Raw genomic sequence first — 19,233 nt, 5'->3', positions numbered from 1 at the left:
CTTTTTTTTAAAAGTAATTTAGGGCTTTGTTTTGTTGTTTGAGCTAATAGCACAAAAGATGCATGATTCAGAGGATCAAATGAGGATCATGGACATGTTGAAACCTGATGCCTGGAATTAAGAGACCCAGAGAAGTGTAAATTTGGTCTGGATTCCAGTCAAGAGGCCAGGCTGGGACGGGCTGATTGTGCGGTTATGAAAGTTGGAGCCCAAGTGTTTACTAATGGGAAGGGTGAGACACTAAATAAATGTTAGCAATGGGGCCAGGAGAAGGAAAATTGTAGTGTGGGAGTCAGGGACTTGTACACCATGAGGCCAAGAGAAATAAGTCGAAAACAAATTGACAATCCGATCAAAATGTCAATACATTAACAATAAATTCAAATAAAGTACTTTATAATTCTCTCAAGGCAGCATGTAATTAAGTCATAAAATGAATAGATGCAGGAAATCGAGCAGGGCACTTGCCTGTGATCCAAGCAGCACAATCTACAGTTTTTAATTCTTTCATTGGACATGGGAATTGATAATGAGGTCAGTATCTGTTTCCCATCCCTAACTGTCCTTGAACTCATTTCAGAGTGCTAGCTCATTTCAGAGTGCAGTTATTAGTCTGGTGTCCTGATGGGAACCCGAGCAGCAGGTCAGTAAACATCAAAACTAGGGAAAAGCTTTACACTAAGGCAAATGTAGCTAAGAGGAAGAGCAGTCAGGTAGAGGTTGCTGAGCTCAGCAGAACTGGAGCCTTGAACTGTCTTTGCTTCAATGCAAGATGTATAACAGGATGGATTTAGAACCTGGGTCAATGCATGCAATTATGTTGTTGTTGCTATCACAGGGACAGGATTGGAAGCTTAACGTTCCAGAATATAGATGTTTTAGACGAGAAAAAGGAGAAAACAAAAGAGGTGGGGGAGTTGCATTACTGGTGAGGGAGCATATCACAGCTGTGCTGAGGAAGGACACCCTGGAGGGATCTTGCAATTATGGGTACTGCTCAGGAATAGGAAGGGTGCAATCATAATGCTGGGGTTGTACTACAGACCACCCAGCTGCAAGCAGGAGATAGAGGAAGAGATATGTAGTCAGATTCTGGAAAGATATTAAAATAACAGCGTTGTTGTGGTGGATGGTTTTAACCTGCCCCATATTGATTGGGATTCCCTTAGTGCCAGATGTTTAGATGAGGAGTAATTTGTTAAGTGTGTCCATGAGGGCTTTTTAGAAACAGTATGTGGAGGGGCCATACCCAACCTGGTATTGGGAAATGAGCCTAGCCAGGTGATCAAAGTTTCAGTGGGGGCACATTTTGGGAATAGGGAACATGATTCTACAAATTTTCAGATACTTATGGATAAGGACAAGAGTGGGCCTCGGATGAAGCTGTAAATTGGAGGTAAGGCCAACTATAACCAAATTAGGCAAAATCTGGAGAATATGAATTGGGAATGGCCATTTGAGGATAAACCCACATCTGACATGTGGGAGTCTTTTAAAGATCAGTTGCTTAGAGTGCAGGACCGACATGTTCCTGTGAAAATGAATGACAGGAATAGCAGGATTCGGAAACCTTGGATGGCAGGGGAAATAATCTGCTTAGTCAAAAAAAAGGAAGCATACCTGAGGTCTAAGAAACTAAAAATAAAGTCCTTGAAGAATATAGAGAAATTAGGAAGGAGCTCAAACGGAGCATGAGGAGATCTAAAAGGGGCCAAGAAATATCCTCAACCAGCAGGGTTAAGGGGGATCCCAGGGGCATTTTATACAGATATTAGGAGCAAGAGGATAGCTAAGGAAAGAGTAGGCCCCACTCAAGGATAAAGGAGGGAGGTTAAGTGTGGAGACAGAGGAATAGGTGAGATCCTTAATGAATGCTTTACATCAGTTTTCACCAAAGAGAGGGACATGAGGGATGTTTAGATTAAGGAAAGGTATGTTAATACTCTTGAACAGATCAACATAATGAAGGCGAAAGTTTTGGGTGTTTTGAAATGCATTAAGGTAGACAAGACCCCACGGCCAGAAGGGATCTATCTGAGGATACTTTGAGAGGCAAGGGAGGAAATAGCTGGTGCCTTAACAAATATCTTAGCATCCTCTTTGGCCTCAGGTGAGGGTCCAGAGGATCGGAGAATGGCCAATGTTGTTCCTTTGTTTAAGAAGGGAGACAGATCATCCTGGTAATTACAGGCCGATAAGCCTGACGTCAGTTATGTGGAAACTGTTGGAGATGTTATTGACTTATTCACATTTGGAAGTGAATAGACTTGTTAGCAATAGGCAGCATGGGTTTGTGTGGGGAAGGTCATGTCTCACCAACTGAATTGAGTTTTTTTGAGGAGGTGGCAAGAATGATTGATGAGGAAGGGCAGTGGATGTTGTCTGCATGGACTTTAGTAAGGCATTTAATAACATGTCTCATGGCAGCCTAGTGCAAAAGATAGAGTCTCATGGGATTTGGGGTGACCTGTCTAGATCGATATGGAATTTGCTTGGAAATACATGACAGAGAGTAGCAGTGGAAGAGTCCTTTTCGGAATGGAGATCAGTAACTAATGGATTTCCAGAGGGATCAGTGTTGGGACCTTTGTTGTTTGTTTTATATATATAAATCGTCTGGAGGAAAATGTAGGTGGTTTGATTGGTAAGTTTGCAGATGACACCAAAATTGGTGGAGTTGCAGATAATGAGGAGATTTGTCAAAGTATACAGTGGGATATAGATAGATTGCAGATTTGGGTAGAGAAATGGCAGATGGAGTTTAATTCAGACAAATGTGAGGTGATACATTTTGGAAGATCAAATTCAGGTATGAATTATACAACAAATGTCAGAATCCTTGCCCTGAAATGACAACACACATTGATGAGGTGGTCAAGAAGACATACAGCATGCTTGCCTTCATAGGCAAGGGCATCAAATATAAAAATTAGCAAGAAATGTTACAGCAGTATGAAACTTCAGTTAGGCCGCATTTCGAATATTGTGTGCAGTTCTGGTTGCCGCACTATTAGAAGGACATAGATGCTTTGGAGAGGATGCAGAGAAGGTTTACCAGGATGTTGCCTGGTTCGTGGGGCTTTAGTCATGCGAAGGTATTGGATAAAATGGGATTGTTTTCATTAGAAAGATTGAGGAGTATCCTGGTAAATGTCTACAATTAAGAGAAGCATAGATAGGGTGAATAATCAGAGGCTTTTTTCCCCAGGGTGGAAAGGTCGACTATAAGAGGGCACAGGTTCAAGGTGACAGGGGGAAAGTTTAGGGAATAAGTGCTGGGAAAATCTTTCACATAGAGTGCGGTGGGTGCCTGGAACACACTGCCAGTGGAGGTAGTGAAAGCAGGAACATTAGCAACCTTTAAGGAGTATCTTGATAGACACAAGGAATGGGAGGCAGTCAGAGGGATAGAAACCATGTATGAGCAATAAGTAGCGGGTCTAAATAATGATTAAGAATCAGCACAAGCTTGGTGGGTCAAAAGACCTGATTCCATGCTGTATTGTATTGTATATTGTATAGTCAATAATATTGTTATGGGTCTGGAGTCACATGCAGGCTGGATTATGTAAGGACAGGAGAATTCCTTCCCTAAAGGACATAAATGGACAATGTGGGCTTTCTAAACAATTCTTGATAGTATTACGGTCACTATTACTGAGACTAAATTTCAAATCGAGAATCCTATTAATAAATTACATTTAAATTTCACCAGCTGCTGGGGAGGGATTTAAGCCAATGCACCAAGAACATTAGCCTGGGTATTTAAATTACTGGTGCAGTCACGTTACCTCCATTGCAACATTGCCGCTGTATGTATGGATGAATTTCAAAACAAAAGCTGTTTGTATAAAAAGAATATGGAAAGAAATGATTTGCATTGATATAACATCTTTTACAACCACAGCACATCACAAAATGACATATACAGACAATTAAATATTTTTGAGATGCAGTACCTGTTGTAATGTAGGGGAACAGCAGCCAATTAATGCGCAGCAAGGTCCCAAAGCCAGTAGAGATAAGTGATTACATAATTTGTTTCAGTGGTATTGTTTGGGGGGGGGGAGACAAGTATTGTTCATGACCCCAGGAAACCCACCTTCACAACCATCACTTCTGTTTTTCTTCATGTTGGCATTTATACTTATTGTGTTATTGTGTCAATGTCAGAGGGCAGGTGAAAAATCAAATAAGTACCTCAATCAAAAGGTATCACTGCAATAATGCAGCACTGTCTCAGTACTGCACTATCAACCATGTATTGCAGTCGTTACTATAGACAAGCTTGAAAGTGCAACCTCCTGACTCGGATTGTTATAAGATGAATCATCAATGCTGATTGTAATGTTATATGAGCTATCAGGTAGATTTTCTACTGTCAACCAGTTTCCTGGTGAGAATATATAGGGCTTGCTTAGTTTAATGTGTTGAGGAAAACAAATTGGTAGCCTAATTAGAAGAGTATTTTGTCTTAAAGAATATGTAACTTATTGAATGATAGCAACTTGGTGCAAGTTACGTTGATCTAGTAAACATTGTTACAGAGAATATGAAGAAGACTCAGAAGGTAGTCTTAATCTTTCAAGGTCCTAAACTCTCTTCCCACCTAAATCCGTGTGATACCCTTATATTGGATAATAATTAATGCACTACTCAGCATTAATCCTTTCAGACCCTTGCGCGTCAGCTCCCATGCTTTATTTCTGCTATAAATATTTGCACATTTGTGTATGTAATTGCTTTTACCACAACACCATCTCTCCCCAAGTCTCTAAATTCACAAAATTAAGTGACTTGAAGGTTTCACAACTTTTTGACAATGCTCTGATATCGAGCTTGATCAATTTATAGGTCTCTGGTTTGAAGGCTCTTGAATTTGATTCTGATTTTGATGGTGTGAGGTCTGTAGGTCTCTCTGAATTGGATCATTCATCTATTGGGTTGAGGATGTATTTCCTGCTGACACTACCAATTATTCACTGTAAAATTCAGAGAAAACCTTCAATCTCATGAATTTCCTTCATGGAAAATGCTGCCCTAATAAGTACTTTTATTTTGCAATATTCTGGATCTCTAAAGCAGATAATTTGCTTTTGAATGTCTGCTGAACCTTTGGATATTGGTTATCCTTTGTCAGAAATGGCTTCCTTAGAGTTCTGTGAACACATCTTCTATCTGCATCAGCAGAATTTCATTTTTCTCAATCTGCCAATAAAACTGTGCTGACTTTATGCTTCAACTTGTTGATTCGATTGGATGCTGCCATTCTCCCACAATGTTTGCATTATTGCTGAAATCAGCATGTTCATTTCCTCAGCTATGCTCCATGAGGTTTGTTTCTTGTTTATCATGATATCTGTTATTGGTATTGATGATTCACCCTGGGAAGATAAAGAAATGAAATGTTTAGCATGAGCTAGTGTCTTTTCAGCACTGACATCAGGTTTGAATTTGTATCTTCTTTGGAACTGATAGCAGCTCGGAAAATGTTGGTATAAATGCCGAAGAGATTGAGGTTGGCGGGGAAGGGAGGGTGAAGACGAGGCTAAACAATAGGTGGAAATGGAGTTCAGAGACAGACAACAGCAGTTGGGTAGACAAAGGAATGGTTGGGGAAAAAGGAAAGCTGCTAATGAGGACCATTAGGCAGTGAAAGTGGGTCGCTGTGGTGAAAGAAACCCATGTGATGATGAAGCCAGGTGTTTGGGGGTTGGGAAAAGACATGAAAGAAGGTGGAGCTTCGAGTTGCCTGCCACTTCAGCACACCATCATGTATCCTGGGTAACATCTCTGTCTTGGGCTTGCTGTGTTGCTCCAGCGAAGCTCAGCACAAGCTGGAAGAACAACATCTCATGTTCTGCTTATGGACGCTGCAGCCTTCTGAACTTAATATCAAGTTCAATAATTGCAGAGCTTGAGTACCTTCTCCCATGTTCTTACCCAATAAGCCTTGTCATCACATGGGCTGCTTTCACCACAGACAACCGATTTTCACCCACTCATGGTCTCCATTAGCAGCTTTACTTTCTCCTGGCCCACCATTATCCATTCCTTTGTCTGCCCAACTGCTGTTCTCTCTCTGTAGGCTCCATCTCCACCAATTGCATACTTCTTCCCCCACCCATTTCTTCAGCACATATACCTTTGCCCTGCTACAATCAGTTCTAAAAAAGGGTCACTGGATCTGAAACAGTAACTGTGCTTTCTGTCTCCATAGATACTGCCAGAACTGTTGAGTTTCTTCAGAAATTTCTGTCTTTGTTTCAGATTTCCACAGTGCTTTGTCTAACCTCCTTTATGTTCCCAAGCCTGTTGATACCGTTCATGGTTCCAAACGCATATCTAAACTGTTGTTCACCCCCCAACATCACCACCACCACCTCTGGTACTTCCTCACCACACCCAACCCGATCTTGGAAACCCTGGTGCCCACGCCTTTGGTCTCCATAGCACCCAGGACCTCCCCTCCTGGTGCCCCCAAAAACAGTTTCAACTTATTTGCCATCCAGCTCCTGCTTGGCACTGGATGTAGTCCCATTGATGGCCACCTCTCCCAGTGACACTGCTAGGGCCCGAGGAGCTCCCTGGCAATCTGATTGGTCAAAACTCCGCGATTCACCTACAGCCTATTAACACTCCTTAGACGGTTAACTAGCTTCAGGCAGATTGACGGCATGGGGTAGCTTCCATAGTATCATTTTAACGAAAGGTAGGGAAACTTGCTACTCTACAATTCTGGCCCATATGTTTGTGAGGTCCACATTCTTACCACTCTTACAACTGTATTTAAGAACATAAGAACCAAGAACAGGAGCCAGCAATTCAGTCCCTCAAGTCTACTCTACCATTTGATATGATCATGGCTGATCTCACGTTTAGCTCCACCCCACTGTCCTATCTGTTCTCCACAACCCTTCAACCTATTACGAATTAAAATTCTGTCTACCTCATCAAGTTTGCTTAGTGTTCCAGCAGCCACTTCACTCTGGGGTAGTGAATTTCACAGATTCATGACACTTTGAGAGAAGTAATTCCTCCTCACTTCTGTTTTAAATCTGCTGCTTCCTTATCCTAAAACTATGATCTCTCAACTTACATTGCCCCACATGAGGAAACATCTTTTCTACGTCAATGTATTGACAACGTTGGTGATGATTGACTTCATAAAGATAGATAGGTTTAGATGAGGGTCAGCCATCCTGATTGGTTAAAGGATCTGTCAATCATGTCTTGTCATCCACATTGCCAATAATTGTTTTGTCTATCTTCTATGATGTAACAATCTAACTGGCCAAATGAATAATCCACTTAGTTACATTATGAATCCACTTAGAAACAGTAATCCATCATGACAAGAAAAAGTAGCTTTGCCACTATTTAAATTGTCATTAAATGCTTTGTGATAAAACATCAGTGGGAAAACAAAAACACAATGTCAGCATGACAACACTAATCTTTTTAATATTTGTGCTGGCCCCTGGTAAGTAACTCATTGATTGTGATTGGCTTTTATTCCCATTGAACCATCTGAGATTATGGATTTCTTGTGGTTTTGTTCCTTCCAGTGGCAACTTTAATTAAGATTGCTTTTGCTCTTAACCTCAATGAATTGAGACATGATGCCTCCTAGGGGTGAGTGTTCTATAGACAGTCTCTGTTGAGACTCATACATGAAGCATTTACAATCTAGCGTGACATTGAAAGCTCCTGAACTATGGGGATAATTAGCGATTCTTTCTGCCTGATTTTTGAGTCCCATGGCTACCTGTAACCCTCCAAATAAGTGGCAATCTTTGTGTATATGCTTATCTTTGGGACAAATCATATCAGATATCATATTGACGTGGGCATTAGTATGCATACAGTAAATAGCAGCCAGCATTATGCAGAGGAAAGAGATCAAGTCAAGTGCTGATTTATTGATGCAAGCATTTTAGTGATCAATGCTGCAGAATTTTTTTAACCTTGCACAGAGGAATTTGTGTAAACAGTAGGCAGGACTCCTGCAATGTGATTTAAAGAGATCATCAACTGCTTACAGATTATTTTGCTTATGGTTGTCTGTTGCATGTTGCTCCAATTGAATCAAAATCTATTGCCTTCAGCAGTTGTTTCAAGTTGCAAGGGAGCAATATGACAAGGGTTGAAGGATCTTTTACTGACTTCAAAACTTCAGCACTCACTCAGACATGAGTACATTGAAATATATGATTACCTGAAGAGTCAGTAGAGGCAACGCAGATCAGGAGAAGCAGCTGGAACAGAAAGGAGAAAGTGGGGTGAGAAAAGGTTTCCGCAAGAATCCACACCTGTCGTGGTAATCAGGCACCAATGCTCCTACCTGAACCTCAATGAGGAAAGTTTTTTTCGGTCATCTGCATTGTAGCAGTCAGAAACCACAAACTGAGAGTCATGCCATGGATGACATAGTGATAGTGGCCAAAGCAATGAGTTTTTATGTAACTAGTTGTTTCTAGACTTGAGCTGGACATATTTGCAACATCTCAAATTTTGCCATCCACTGTTGTTTATGGGAGGTTACCGAGGCTTTCCATTAATTGAGAGCTAACTGCATTTCACTTTGCTGCAGTAAGGTTACAGATTTCTCTGTAGTGTAGAATGGCATTAACTGCACAGGAATCGGTTATAAATGCCATAAGCTAATTATGCCCTGTACTGGAACTGAACGATTTCACTCCCACAAAGGTGTCTGACTATAGGAAGAGAATCAGACAGATTTTTGTCTGGTAACCTGGAAGCAAGCGTAAGGCCTTCTTTGTGAAAAAGATTTATTGTATCATTTGCAAAATAAAGTGCAGCTATTGGGTGAAAACGACTTGTCCAGTCATTGACGACAGAGCTGATTACTGTGGCGCACAACCAGTAGCCATAAGGGAAGAAGGCACACAGTGTAAACTATGTTGCCTGATGGTTTGTGACAAAGCAGACCATTGGCATGCTGAATCAACAGGTCTATTACTTCGAATGTTGTCAAGAAGCCCAGCCATACACCACATAACAATATGAAGATTTATAGTGGTCTACACTATGTAGTTTTCAATCTCTACATTTGGCCCATTGAGTCCACACCAACCCTCCTAAGAGTATCCCCTCTAAACCCATCCCTTACAACCCTGAATTTTCCATGCTTAATCCACCGAGTCTACATTTAGGTTGGAAGCTATGGACAATTGAGTATGGCCAATCCACCTGCATATCTTTGATCTGTGGAGGAAACTGGATCACTCGTAAGAAACCCATGCAAGACACAGGGAGAGGGACACAGGTCAAAATGGTGGCAGGGTACGTCGCCCCCTTTGGAGCTCCACCCTGCTCGCCAGTATCCTTTCCTTTACTTTCTTTTTGCTCCTTCTTCCCTCTCCTCTCTTCAGTAATTTTATTCCCAACCTCACCATGCTCCCTCCCCCAGCCCTTTTAACTACTTAAGGAGTCGGAAAGAAATCGGGTCATGACCGGGAACTGTGTGGCAGGAGCTGACGCGCGGACCGTGTCCTGAAGCGACAGCGGATCAAGCATGTGCCGGAGTGTTGGCGGCGGATCGAGATTGGGCCGGTTCAGTGGCAGGAGCAGGCCGGCGAGAAAGGGCCTGTGAGGGGACAGGAGTGGTCCGGTGCGGGGGCGGCAGTTGGCGGTGAGAGTGGGCCGGTGAGGGGGCGGCAGTCGGCGGTGAGAGGAACCGGTGAGGGGGCAGCAGTTGGCGGTGAGAGCGGGCCGGAGAGGGGGCATCAGTCGGCAGTGAGAGTGGGTCGGTGAGTTGGCAGGAGCAGGCCGGTGAGAGTGGGCCGGTGAGGGGACAGCAGTTGGTGGTGAGAGTGGGTCGGTGAGGTGGCAACAGTGGCAAGAGTGGGCCTTTTGCACAGTGGCAGCGGTAGCCTCCTGGGTATCCTAGCAATTGGAGCAGTGGTGGTGATCTGAGGCAGTGGCGTAAGCCTAGCTCCTCTTGGGCGGGAATCACAGGCTGGCCTAGATTTCAGTCTGGGGCTGGGCCTAGGTGCCTGTAGTATGGTGGAGATGGGATTTGGGACTCTGAGTTCTGGGACTTTTTCTTCTTACTTACCTTTTGCTTCTGTTAAATATTTTAATTCTGATTTTGGTAACCAAGTTGGCGCCAGGTAATGGCAACTTTGTGTACTTTTCACTGTACTTATGTATTGCTACACCTAGTACATGTGACAAAAATAAATAAATCTAAATATGCAAATGCCACACGGTCACCGAAGGGTGGAATTGAACCCAGGTCCCTCATACTGTAAGGCAGCAGTGCTAACCACAGAGCACCCTTACCTCTGTGTTGTAAAATGTCAGAACTTGGTATTGATTGTACAACAAGTAGCTGAGAGGCAGGAGGCATGAAGAGGAAGAGGAAGAAATGAAAGAAAATGGGCAACCTAGCCAACTGCTTTTGTGGCTAGATTCTTCTGTGAAGAACTCATCCGACCATGATAACAATCATCACACTCAGTGTTCAGCTCACCAGTGCATCCTTGCTCTTTGTCCTGAATAGTGTTTTCAAATGATGTCTGAGCTGCACAAATCCAGCTAAGTGGAGAGTATTCCATCATGCTCCTGATTTGTGCCTTGTAATGTTGGACAGGCACTGGGGAAACAGCAGAAAGCTTATCCTCTAACCTGCTCTTGTAGCCACGGTATTTATATGGTTAGTCCCGTTCTGTTTCTGGTCAATGATGACCCCAAGATGTTGATGTTGGAGGATTCAGCGATGGCAATGCCCTTGAATATTAAGGGAATCTGGTTACATTGTACTTATTTGAGTAGGCACTGCCTGGCACGAATGTTAATTATTACTTATCAGACAAATCTTGAATATTGCAGTTATTTATGCATATAAACATGGATGGTTTCACCATCTCAGTAGTCAAGATTAGTGCTGAACATTGAGCAGTCATCAGCAAATATCCCCATTTTTGAAGTTACGATGGAGAAGTTCGTTGATGAAGCAACTGAAGATGGTTTAGCCCAGGAAATTATACTGAGATGATTAATATCCAGCGACTACAACCATCTTAGACCATCAGACCACAAGATATAAAGCAGAATTAGGTCATTTAACCCATCAAGTCTGCTCTGCCATCATATCATACCTGATGTATCTCTAAACCCCATTCCCTTGCTTCTCCCCATAACCTTTGATCTCCTTACTAACCAAGAATCTACCTATCTCTGCCTTAAATACATTCAATGACTTGGCATTCCCAACTCTCTGTGAGCTCCACAGATTCCTCTTCATCTCCATTCTAAAGGGTCATCCCTTCACTTTGATACTGTGCCCTCAGATATTAGTCTGTCCTACTTGTGGAAACATCTTCTCATGTGCAGTCTATCCAGACCTCTCAATATTCTGTAAGTTTCAGTAAGATTCACACTCCTCCGTCTTTCCAAACTCCAAGAAGTGCAGACTCAAAGTCCTCAACTGTTCCTCATGTGCCACATCTTTCATTCCTGGGATGATTCTTGTCAACATCCTCTGGACGCCTCTGACACAGCAATCCTTCCTTAGCTACAAGGCCAAAAACTGCTCATATTATTCCATATGTGATCTGACCAGAGCATTATACAGCCTCCACCATACATAGAACATAGAACAGCACAGCACAGTACAGGCCTTTGGCCCACAATATTGTGCCGAACTTTTACCCGAAACCTAAGGTCTTTCTAACCTCCACCGCTACCTTATACTATCATCCATATGCCTACCTAATAGCCGCTTAAATGCCCCTAATGAGGCCAACTCCACTACCCTCTCCGGCAATGCATTCCACGCCCCTACCACTCTCTGAGTAAAGAACCTACCTCTGACGTCTCCCCAATATCTACCTCCTTTCACTTTAAAACTATGTCCCCTCGTAAAAGCTACCTCCACCCGAGAAAAAGTCTCTGGCTGTCTACTCTATCTATACCTCTGATCATTTTGTACACCTCTATCAAATCACCTCTCATCCTTCATCGTTCTAAAGAGAAAAGCCCTCGCTCTCTCAACCTTTCCTCGTAAGACCCTCCCTCCATTTCAGGCAACATCCTGGTAAATCTCCTCTGCACCTTTTCCAATGCTTCCACATCTTTCCTGTAATAAGGTGACCAGAACTGGACACAATACTCCAGATGTGGCCGAACCAGACTTTTGTATAACTGGAGCATAACTTCACGGCTCTTGAACTCAATCCCTCTATTAATGAAAGCTAATCTCTGCTCTTGTGTTCTAGCCTTCTCAAATTGAATGTAAGTCTCACCCACCTTCCCGCAAGAATGTGATCCCCCACTCTCAATTCCTCCGCCTCTGCAGCATCTGCTCCCAAGATGGGGCATTCCACTCCTGCACATTCCACATGTCCTCCTATTTCAAGGGCCATAACTTCCTCCCTCTGGTGATTGAAAATGCCCGAAACCGCATTTCTTGCATTTCCCACACCTCTGCCCTCACATCCACTCCTCCCAAACAAAAAAAAAGACAGAATCCCCCTTGTCATCACATATCACCCCACCAACCTCCACATCCAACGTATATATGCAACTCTGCCACTTCCGCCACCTACAATCTGATCCCACAACCAAAGAAATATTTCTCTTCCCACCCCTATCAGACTTTCATAGGGACCACTCTCTCCATGACTCCCTTGTCCGCTCCACACTCCCCACTAGCCCCACCAGCCCCGGCACCTTTCCCTGCAACCGCAGGAAGTGCTACACCTGCCCCTACACCTCCCCCCTCACCCCCATTCAAAGCACAAAACAAACCTTCCACATTAGACAAGGGTTCACCTGCACACCCGTCAACTTGGTCTACTGCATCCGCTGCTCCCGATGTGGCCTCCTCTACATCGGTGAGACCAAGCAGAGGCTCAGAGATCGTTTTGTACACCATCTGAGATCTGTAAGCGACAAACGACAACACCTTCCGGTTGCAAACCATTTTAACTCCCCCTCCCACTCCCTGGGTGATGTGTCCATCCTGGGCCTCCTCCAGTGTCGCAATGACACCACCCACAAACTGGAAGAGCAACACCTCATATTCCACCTCAGGAGCCAAAAGCCCAATGGCCTAAACATGGAATTCACCAGTTTTAAAATCTCCCCACCCCTGGCCTTATCCCATGTCCAACCTTCCCTCTCATCCCCGTCTCCTTAACCTGACACAACCTGTCCATCTTCTCTCCCACCTTTCCGATCCTCCCACCTCATTGACCAATCCCCACCACTGCCTACCTGCACTCACCTATCACCATCCCACCTACCTTCCCCAGCCCCACCCCTTCTCTCTTTATTTATTTCTGGGCTCCCTTCCCCCTACCCATTTCTGAAGAAGGGTCCCGACTCAAAACATCACCTTTCCTGCTCCTCTGATGCTGCCTGGCCTGCTGTGTTCATCCAGCTCCACACTGTGTTATCTCTGACTCCAGCATCTGCAGTTCTTGCTTTCTCTGTAAACATTGCATTTGCCTTCCCAACTGCCAACTGAACCCTGTATATTAGCCTTCAGAGAATCCTGAACTAGATCACCTAAGTCCCTTCATGCTTCAGATTTACAAAGCCTTTGTCCGTTTTGAAGTCGCCCATGCCTCTATTCTTCCGACCAAAGTGCATAACCTCATAGTTTTCCACATTGTGTTCCATCTGCAACTACTTTGCCCACTTTCCTAGCCTGTCCACCTCCTTCTGCAGCCTCCCCCCTCCTCAATTCTACCTGTCCCTCCACCTATCTTTTTGTCATCTGCAAATTTAGCACAATAGCTTCAGTCACTTCATCCAGATCGTGAATATATAACAAGAATAGTCGTGATCTTAACGTGAATCCCTGTGGAACTTTACTCATCACCAGCTGCCATCCTGAAAAAGACCCTTTTGTCTCCACTCTCTGCTTTCTGCCAGACAGCCAATCCCCTATTCATGCCAGTAATTTGCCCTGAATACTATGGGCTGTTGTCTTGCTTAGCAACCTCCTGTACAGCACCTTGTCAAAGCCTTCTGGAAATCTAAATAAATCATGTCCATTGACTTTCCTTTGTCTAACTTGCTTGTTATCTCTACAAAGAATTCTAACAGATTTGTTAGGCATGATCTCCCCTTGACAAAGCCGTTCAAAGCCTTATTTTACCAAGTATTTTCAAATACTACACAATCTCATCCTTACTAATGAACTGTAACATCTTACCAAAATGAAGGTCATGCTAAGCAGCCTATAGTTTCCTATCTTTTGCCTCCCTCTCTTCTTAAACAGGGGCATTACATTAGTCACTTTCCAGCACTCTGGGACCCTCCCTGACTACAGTGATTTCTGAAAGATCACCGCTAATACCTTCACAATCTCCTCTGCTATCTTCTTCAGAATTCTGGCATGTAGTCCATTTGATCTGGGGATTTATCCAACTTCAGACTTTTCAGCTTCCCCAGCACCTTCTCCATAGTAATGGTCAAAACAATCACCTCGACCCCTGACTCTCTTGAACTTCTAGTATGCTACTGATGTCTTCCACTGTGAAAACTGACACAAGGTACCTACTCAGTTCCTCCATCATTTCTTTGTTCCTTATTAGTACTTCTCCAGCCTCATTTTCCAGTAGCCTAATATCCACTCTTCCTTTCTCTTACCTTTATGTATCTAAACTAAATTTTACAATCTTTTACATTTGAAATAACTCCACAGATCCCAGAATCCTGCCACCAATTCATCCGTAATTTACACGTGGAGAGTCCTTGACACTGATCCAGTTCCCTCAGAGCCAGGCCTCAGGGTGAACAGGATGTCTGACACTCCTGTTTATATCTGTCAGCCAGGGCTCCCTGATTGGGCCACAATAACAGCCCCAAATCAGGGAACTCATATTCTATGACGTCCACCTGGCTGACCTCGTTACAATCACTACATCGCTCCCCTTCTGAGTCTAAGGACATAGAGGTAGTTCTGCTATAACATGTGTTTCATTAATGCAAATTGGCTGTAACGCGATTGATGAATAGTGGACGCTGTCTGGATAACGGGAACTTTCTGCTGTACAGATATAGCGATTTTCTATACCCATTTCCCTATGACACAATTTCTATGGTAATTTTCTATGGTGCAATTTTCTAAGCGCGAGGTCACACATAAGCGCAACTATTACATTTTAGGAGAAATACCTGTCGGCTGGTTCCTCATTTTGTAACTCCTCTGGGGGCGTTTTAGCACTGGATCAGGTTCCTTCAATTCTGCCTCTGATATGGGCAGCGTGAAACTGGCCTCTTGTGCCTGAAGCATCTCGGAAGAAATTTATTCTCTTCTTCAGGCAACAAAGCTGTCAAGGCAGAGACACCGCTGTGTTCATTTCAGATTCCGAGGTATCTTCAACTCTTGATGGAGTGGGAGAACGCACTGGTTCCAGAACAGTTGTAAAGGCTGTCAAGGAACTAGACATATTTTTCTCCCACACTGTTTGAGAGTTTGCAGCTTTCACGTGCTTGTTCAGGATGGTTACACCTACCCGAACTTTATACGTCACTGGACCTAACCTCGCATCAATCATGCCTCTTACCCATGCAGGGTCATTCCTGTGGTTCCTACCCCGCCTACGTCCAGGAAGATCAGATTTAACCTGGTGCGAAGTCTTCTCCCCATAAGCAACTCTGCTGGAGCTATCCCTGTAGGTGCATGAGGCCTGGTCCTATCATCAAATAGGAACCGGATAGTTTGGTATCTGCTGAAGCTGTCGGCTGTTTCTTTAAGCCTGCCGTCAAAGTTTGGACTGTTCTTTCTACCAGACCATTGGATGATGGATGGTATGGAACTTTCCTTATATGACGAATACCATTCGACTTTTGGAAATACTCAAATGCCCTGCTGGTAAATAGTGGCCCGTTATCTGTGACCAACACTTCCGGGACTCGTGTATTGCAAAAGATGCGCGCAGCTTTTCTATTGTCGTCCCCATGTTTGACGAATGAACCCAATCCACATCCAGCCACTTTGAGTGGGCTTTGCAATGACTAAGAACATTGAACCCATGAAAGAACCTGCATTATCAACATATAACCGAGTCTAGAGTTTATCCCACCATTCCCACAAATGTGGGGGAGCTGCCGGCTCTCCGTTGGCACTCCGGCCACTGCCCCACCAACATGACTATGTTTGCAGCCAGTCTGGCCACCAGACATAATGTCTCACCAACAGCTTCATTTTGGAAACCCCCAGATGACCCTGGTGGAGTTCAGCCAGTATCTGGTGGTGACCTTTGCTCGGGACAATAACTCTTGCTCCCCTTAATAATATGCCATTCTCTGTGGTGATCTGGTCTCTCCGTGTCCACAAAGGCTTCAGTTCTGATTACAACAGCCCTTTGGTTTCCCCCATCGCCACCAGCTGTTTTAGTTTAGCCAAGACCGGATCATTTTGCATGCGCAGTCTGATGTTGTCAGCTATGACTGGAAGTGTGCCCAGAAAATTTAAAACCATCCAGTGGTGATACCAGCAGTGGTGTATTTGCCAGCGAGAGGTGGCTCAATGCATCCGCATTTGCTACTTGGTCTCCTGGATGGTGTTCCAACTTGGAATTTTAAGCTCTGAGTATTAGGATCCACTGCTGAATTTGGCCTGAAGCTATGGGCGGCTTTGCATTGAACTAGATCAAGTAGGAGTTTGTAATCCATCATTATTACAAATTTACATCCAATGTTACATCTGCTGAAATGGCAATTAACTTATTCATCCAGTTCCTTTTCCATTTAAAAGACCAGTCCACATGAGTTTTCTGCATTCACTCCAGTTCTGAGCACAGCGAAATCTGTAACCAGTATCTCAGGTGAAAAAGACCTAAAGTCAATATTTCTGCTGATTTATTGTGCTTTCTAAATTGATTTTTGATTTTGTTACCCCTTGTTGAGATCCCTGTTTCGTGGACGTTTAAATGTTTTTATGTTAGAAATTGAAATCCTTCCACAAATGTAATTTTGTTAATAAACTGTGTATACGTTACAAATCGCACTTGGCTATTACCACTGTGCTGACTGACTTATATTGATTCATGGTACAGCAACACTGCAAGCTTAAAACTGTCATCCCAAAGCTCAAATTTCCCAATGCCGTTACCCTTTCCTATTTCCAGGCTCTTCCAACCCTGCAATACCCTGAGATCTCTGGTTTCATGTATATGTATCTTGCCCTCAACAGAGTTCATCCTTAAGAATTTCATCTGCTGTGTGTACAATGTTGAGACACCGCCTCCTGTTGGTCTGCTGCTGCCTTGTGAGCTTCAAAGACAGGTATCAGTTGACGATGTAGTGTAGCCCACTGTTGTCTTTTCTGATCAACTCCAAAATGAAGGTCATAACCTGGAATATTGTTTTCGCCCTGCCTCTTCTGTTCAAGCATTTGCTGCTGCTGATTAATGGTAAATATTCCCTCTCAGCCTACCATATGGCCCCACAGCTACTTGGAGGATCTGCGCACACAAATCAGCGTTTCCATAAGCCACTGCCATGTACGGACCTCAGAGGTCTGTGCAGTGTCAGGAAATACTCAAGAGAATGTAGCTGACTGGCTGATGATTCTTCATGTGGTAATGTCTGTGATGTGGTAAACTCACTTGACTTCTGAAAATTATTCTAGGCTAAATGGATTTATTTTCACCATTGTTATAAAGTTGTAGAAACATCCAGCACGAAAACAGACTCTTCAGTCCATGCCGACCATAATCACAAACTAAACTAGTCCCACCTGCCTGTTTCTGGCCAATATGCCTCCAAGTCCCTCCTATTCATGTACTTATCCAAATGACTTCTAAACTTTGTAATTGTACCCACATCCACCACTTCCCCAGAAAGTTCGTTCCACATGTGAACCACCCTCTGTGTAAAAAATTTGCCCCTCGTTGTTAAATCTCTCCTCTCACCTTGAAAATGTGGCCCCAATCTTGAAATCCCTCATCCTAGGGAAAAGACAACTACCATTAACTCTATCTGTACCTCTTTATTTTATAAACTTATATAAGGTCACCTCTCAACCTCCTATCTTGAGGTATTTATGCAACAGACCCACAACCGGTCACCATGTTGTATGAATTGAGAATGAACCACTAGTATGGCTTAACAAGAACAGGCACTTGTTTGTATGATAGAAATAAGAAGAAGTTACTTTGGCTAGTTGCATCATTACTTGTCTGGATGAGTGCATCTCTAACAACACTGAAGAAACTGACGCCATCCAGGATAAAGCAGCCACTCGATTGGCAAAACATCTACAAACGTTCATTCCCTCCATCACTGGTACTCAGTAGCAGCAGTGTGTACCATCTACAAGATGCACTGTACAAATCCATGGCCACTATCATTGAGAAGGACAAGGACAGCAGATAATTGGGAACCCCTGAAATTTCTCCTCCAAGCCACACACCATGCTAACTTTGAAATAAATATCGTTCTTTCCGCATCATGGGTAAAAATCCTGGAACTCCCACCCTAGTGGCAAATAGACAGTCACTGTTCAAAGAGGCAGCTCACCACCAACTTCTCTGGGGCAACTAGGGCTGGATAATAAATGCTGGCCCAGTCAGCAACACACGCCTCAGTTGAATGAATAAGAAAACCAGGGATGACACGTTTGACCCCATTGGGAACTCAAGTTGAATGCCTTGATTCTCCAGCCAGGACTGCATCCAATTCAATGGATATTAATGCGGTTTCCAACCTTAAGTGTTTGAGGAACATTAGCTTATACTACAATGTTTCCGAAAACACATTCTTAGGTCCATCTGAGTTAATTTTCTACTTGGCAAGGGAATTTCACTCGAGGTGACTTCCCTGCTGTGTTTCTGTCTGTGTTTTGTGTCAAACATAAAGTTACGATATTTGATTGTGACAGATAAAAAGTAATTGTAAATGTATGCACGGAATATTTATTAAAAATGTGGTTTAAAATTCCACATAAATGTTTGGAATAATATTTCAATACTTGCATACAAATATTTCATCGCTGACATTCAACTCCATGTAAGAATGTAAAACTATTCTTGGCAAATAATTTTGATTCTATTTGTCTTACACCAGTCCAAGAATCTCACTGCTGACAGTAAAGCAGGAATCTCCTTGTTCAGATAATTTATGAAGCACTTAAACCTCAATCTGTCTCTTTCTATGTTTAGGTTTTAGGTTTTAGATTTTGTTGTCACATGTATTCAAGTACAGGGGTACAGGAGTACAGTGAAAAGTATACAATGTCACCACTCC

The sequence above is a fragment of the Rhincodon typus genome, chromosome 28 (assembly GCF_021869965.1).
Source record: "Rhincodon typus isolate 14 chromosome 28, sRhiTyp1.1, whole genome shotgun sequence".
Taxonomy (NCBI): Eukaryota; Metazoa; Chordata; class Chondrichthyes; order Orectolobiformes; family Rhincodontidae; genus Rhincodon; species Rhincodon typus.
This window is presented reverse-complemented; position numbering follows the sequence as displayed.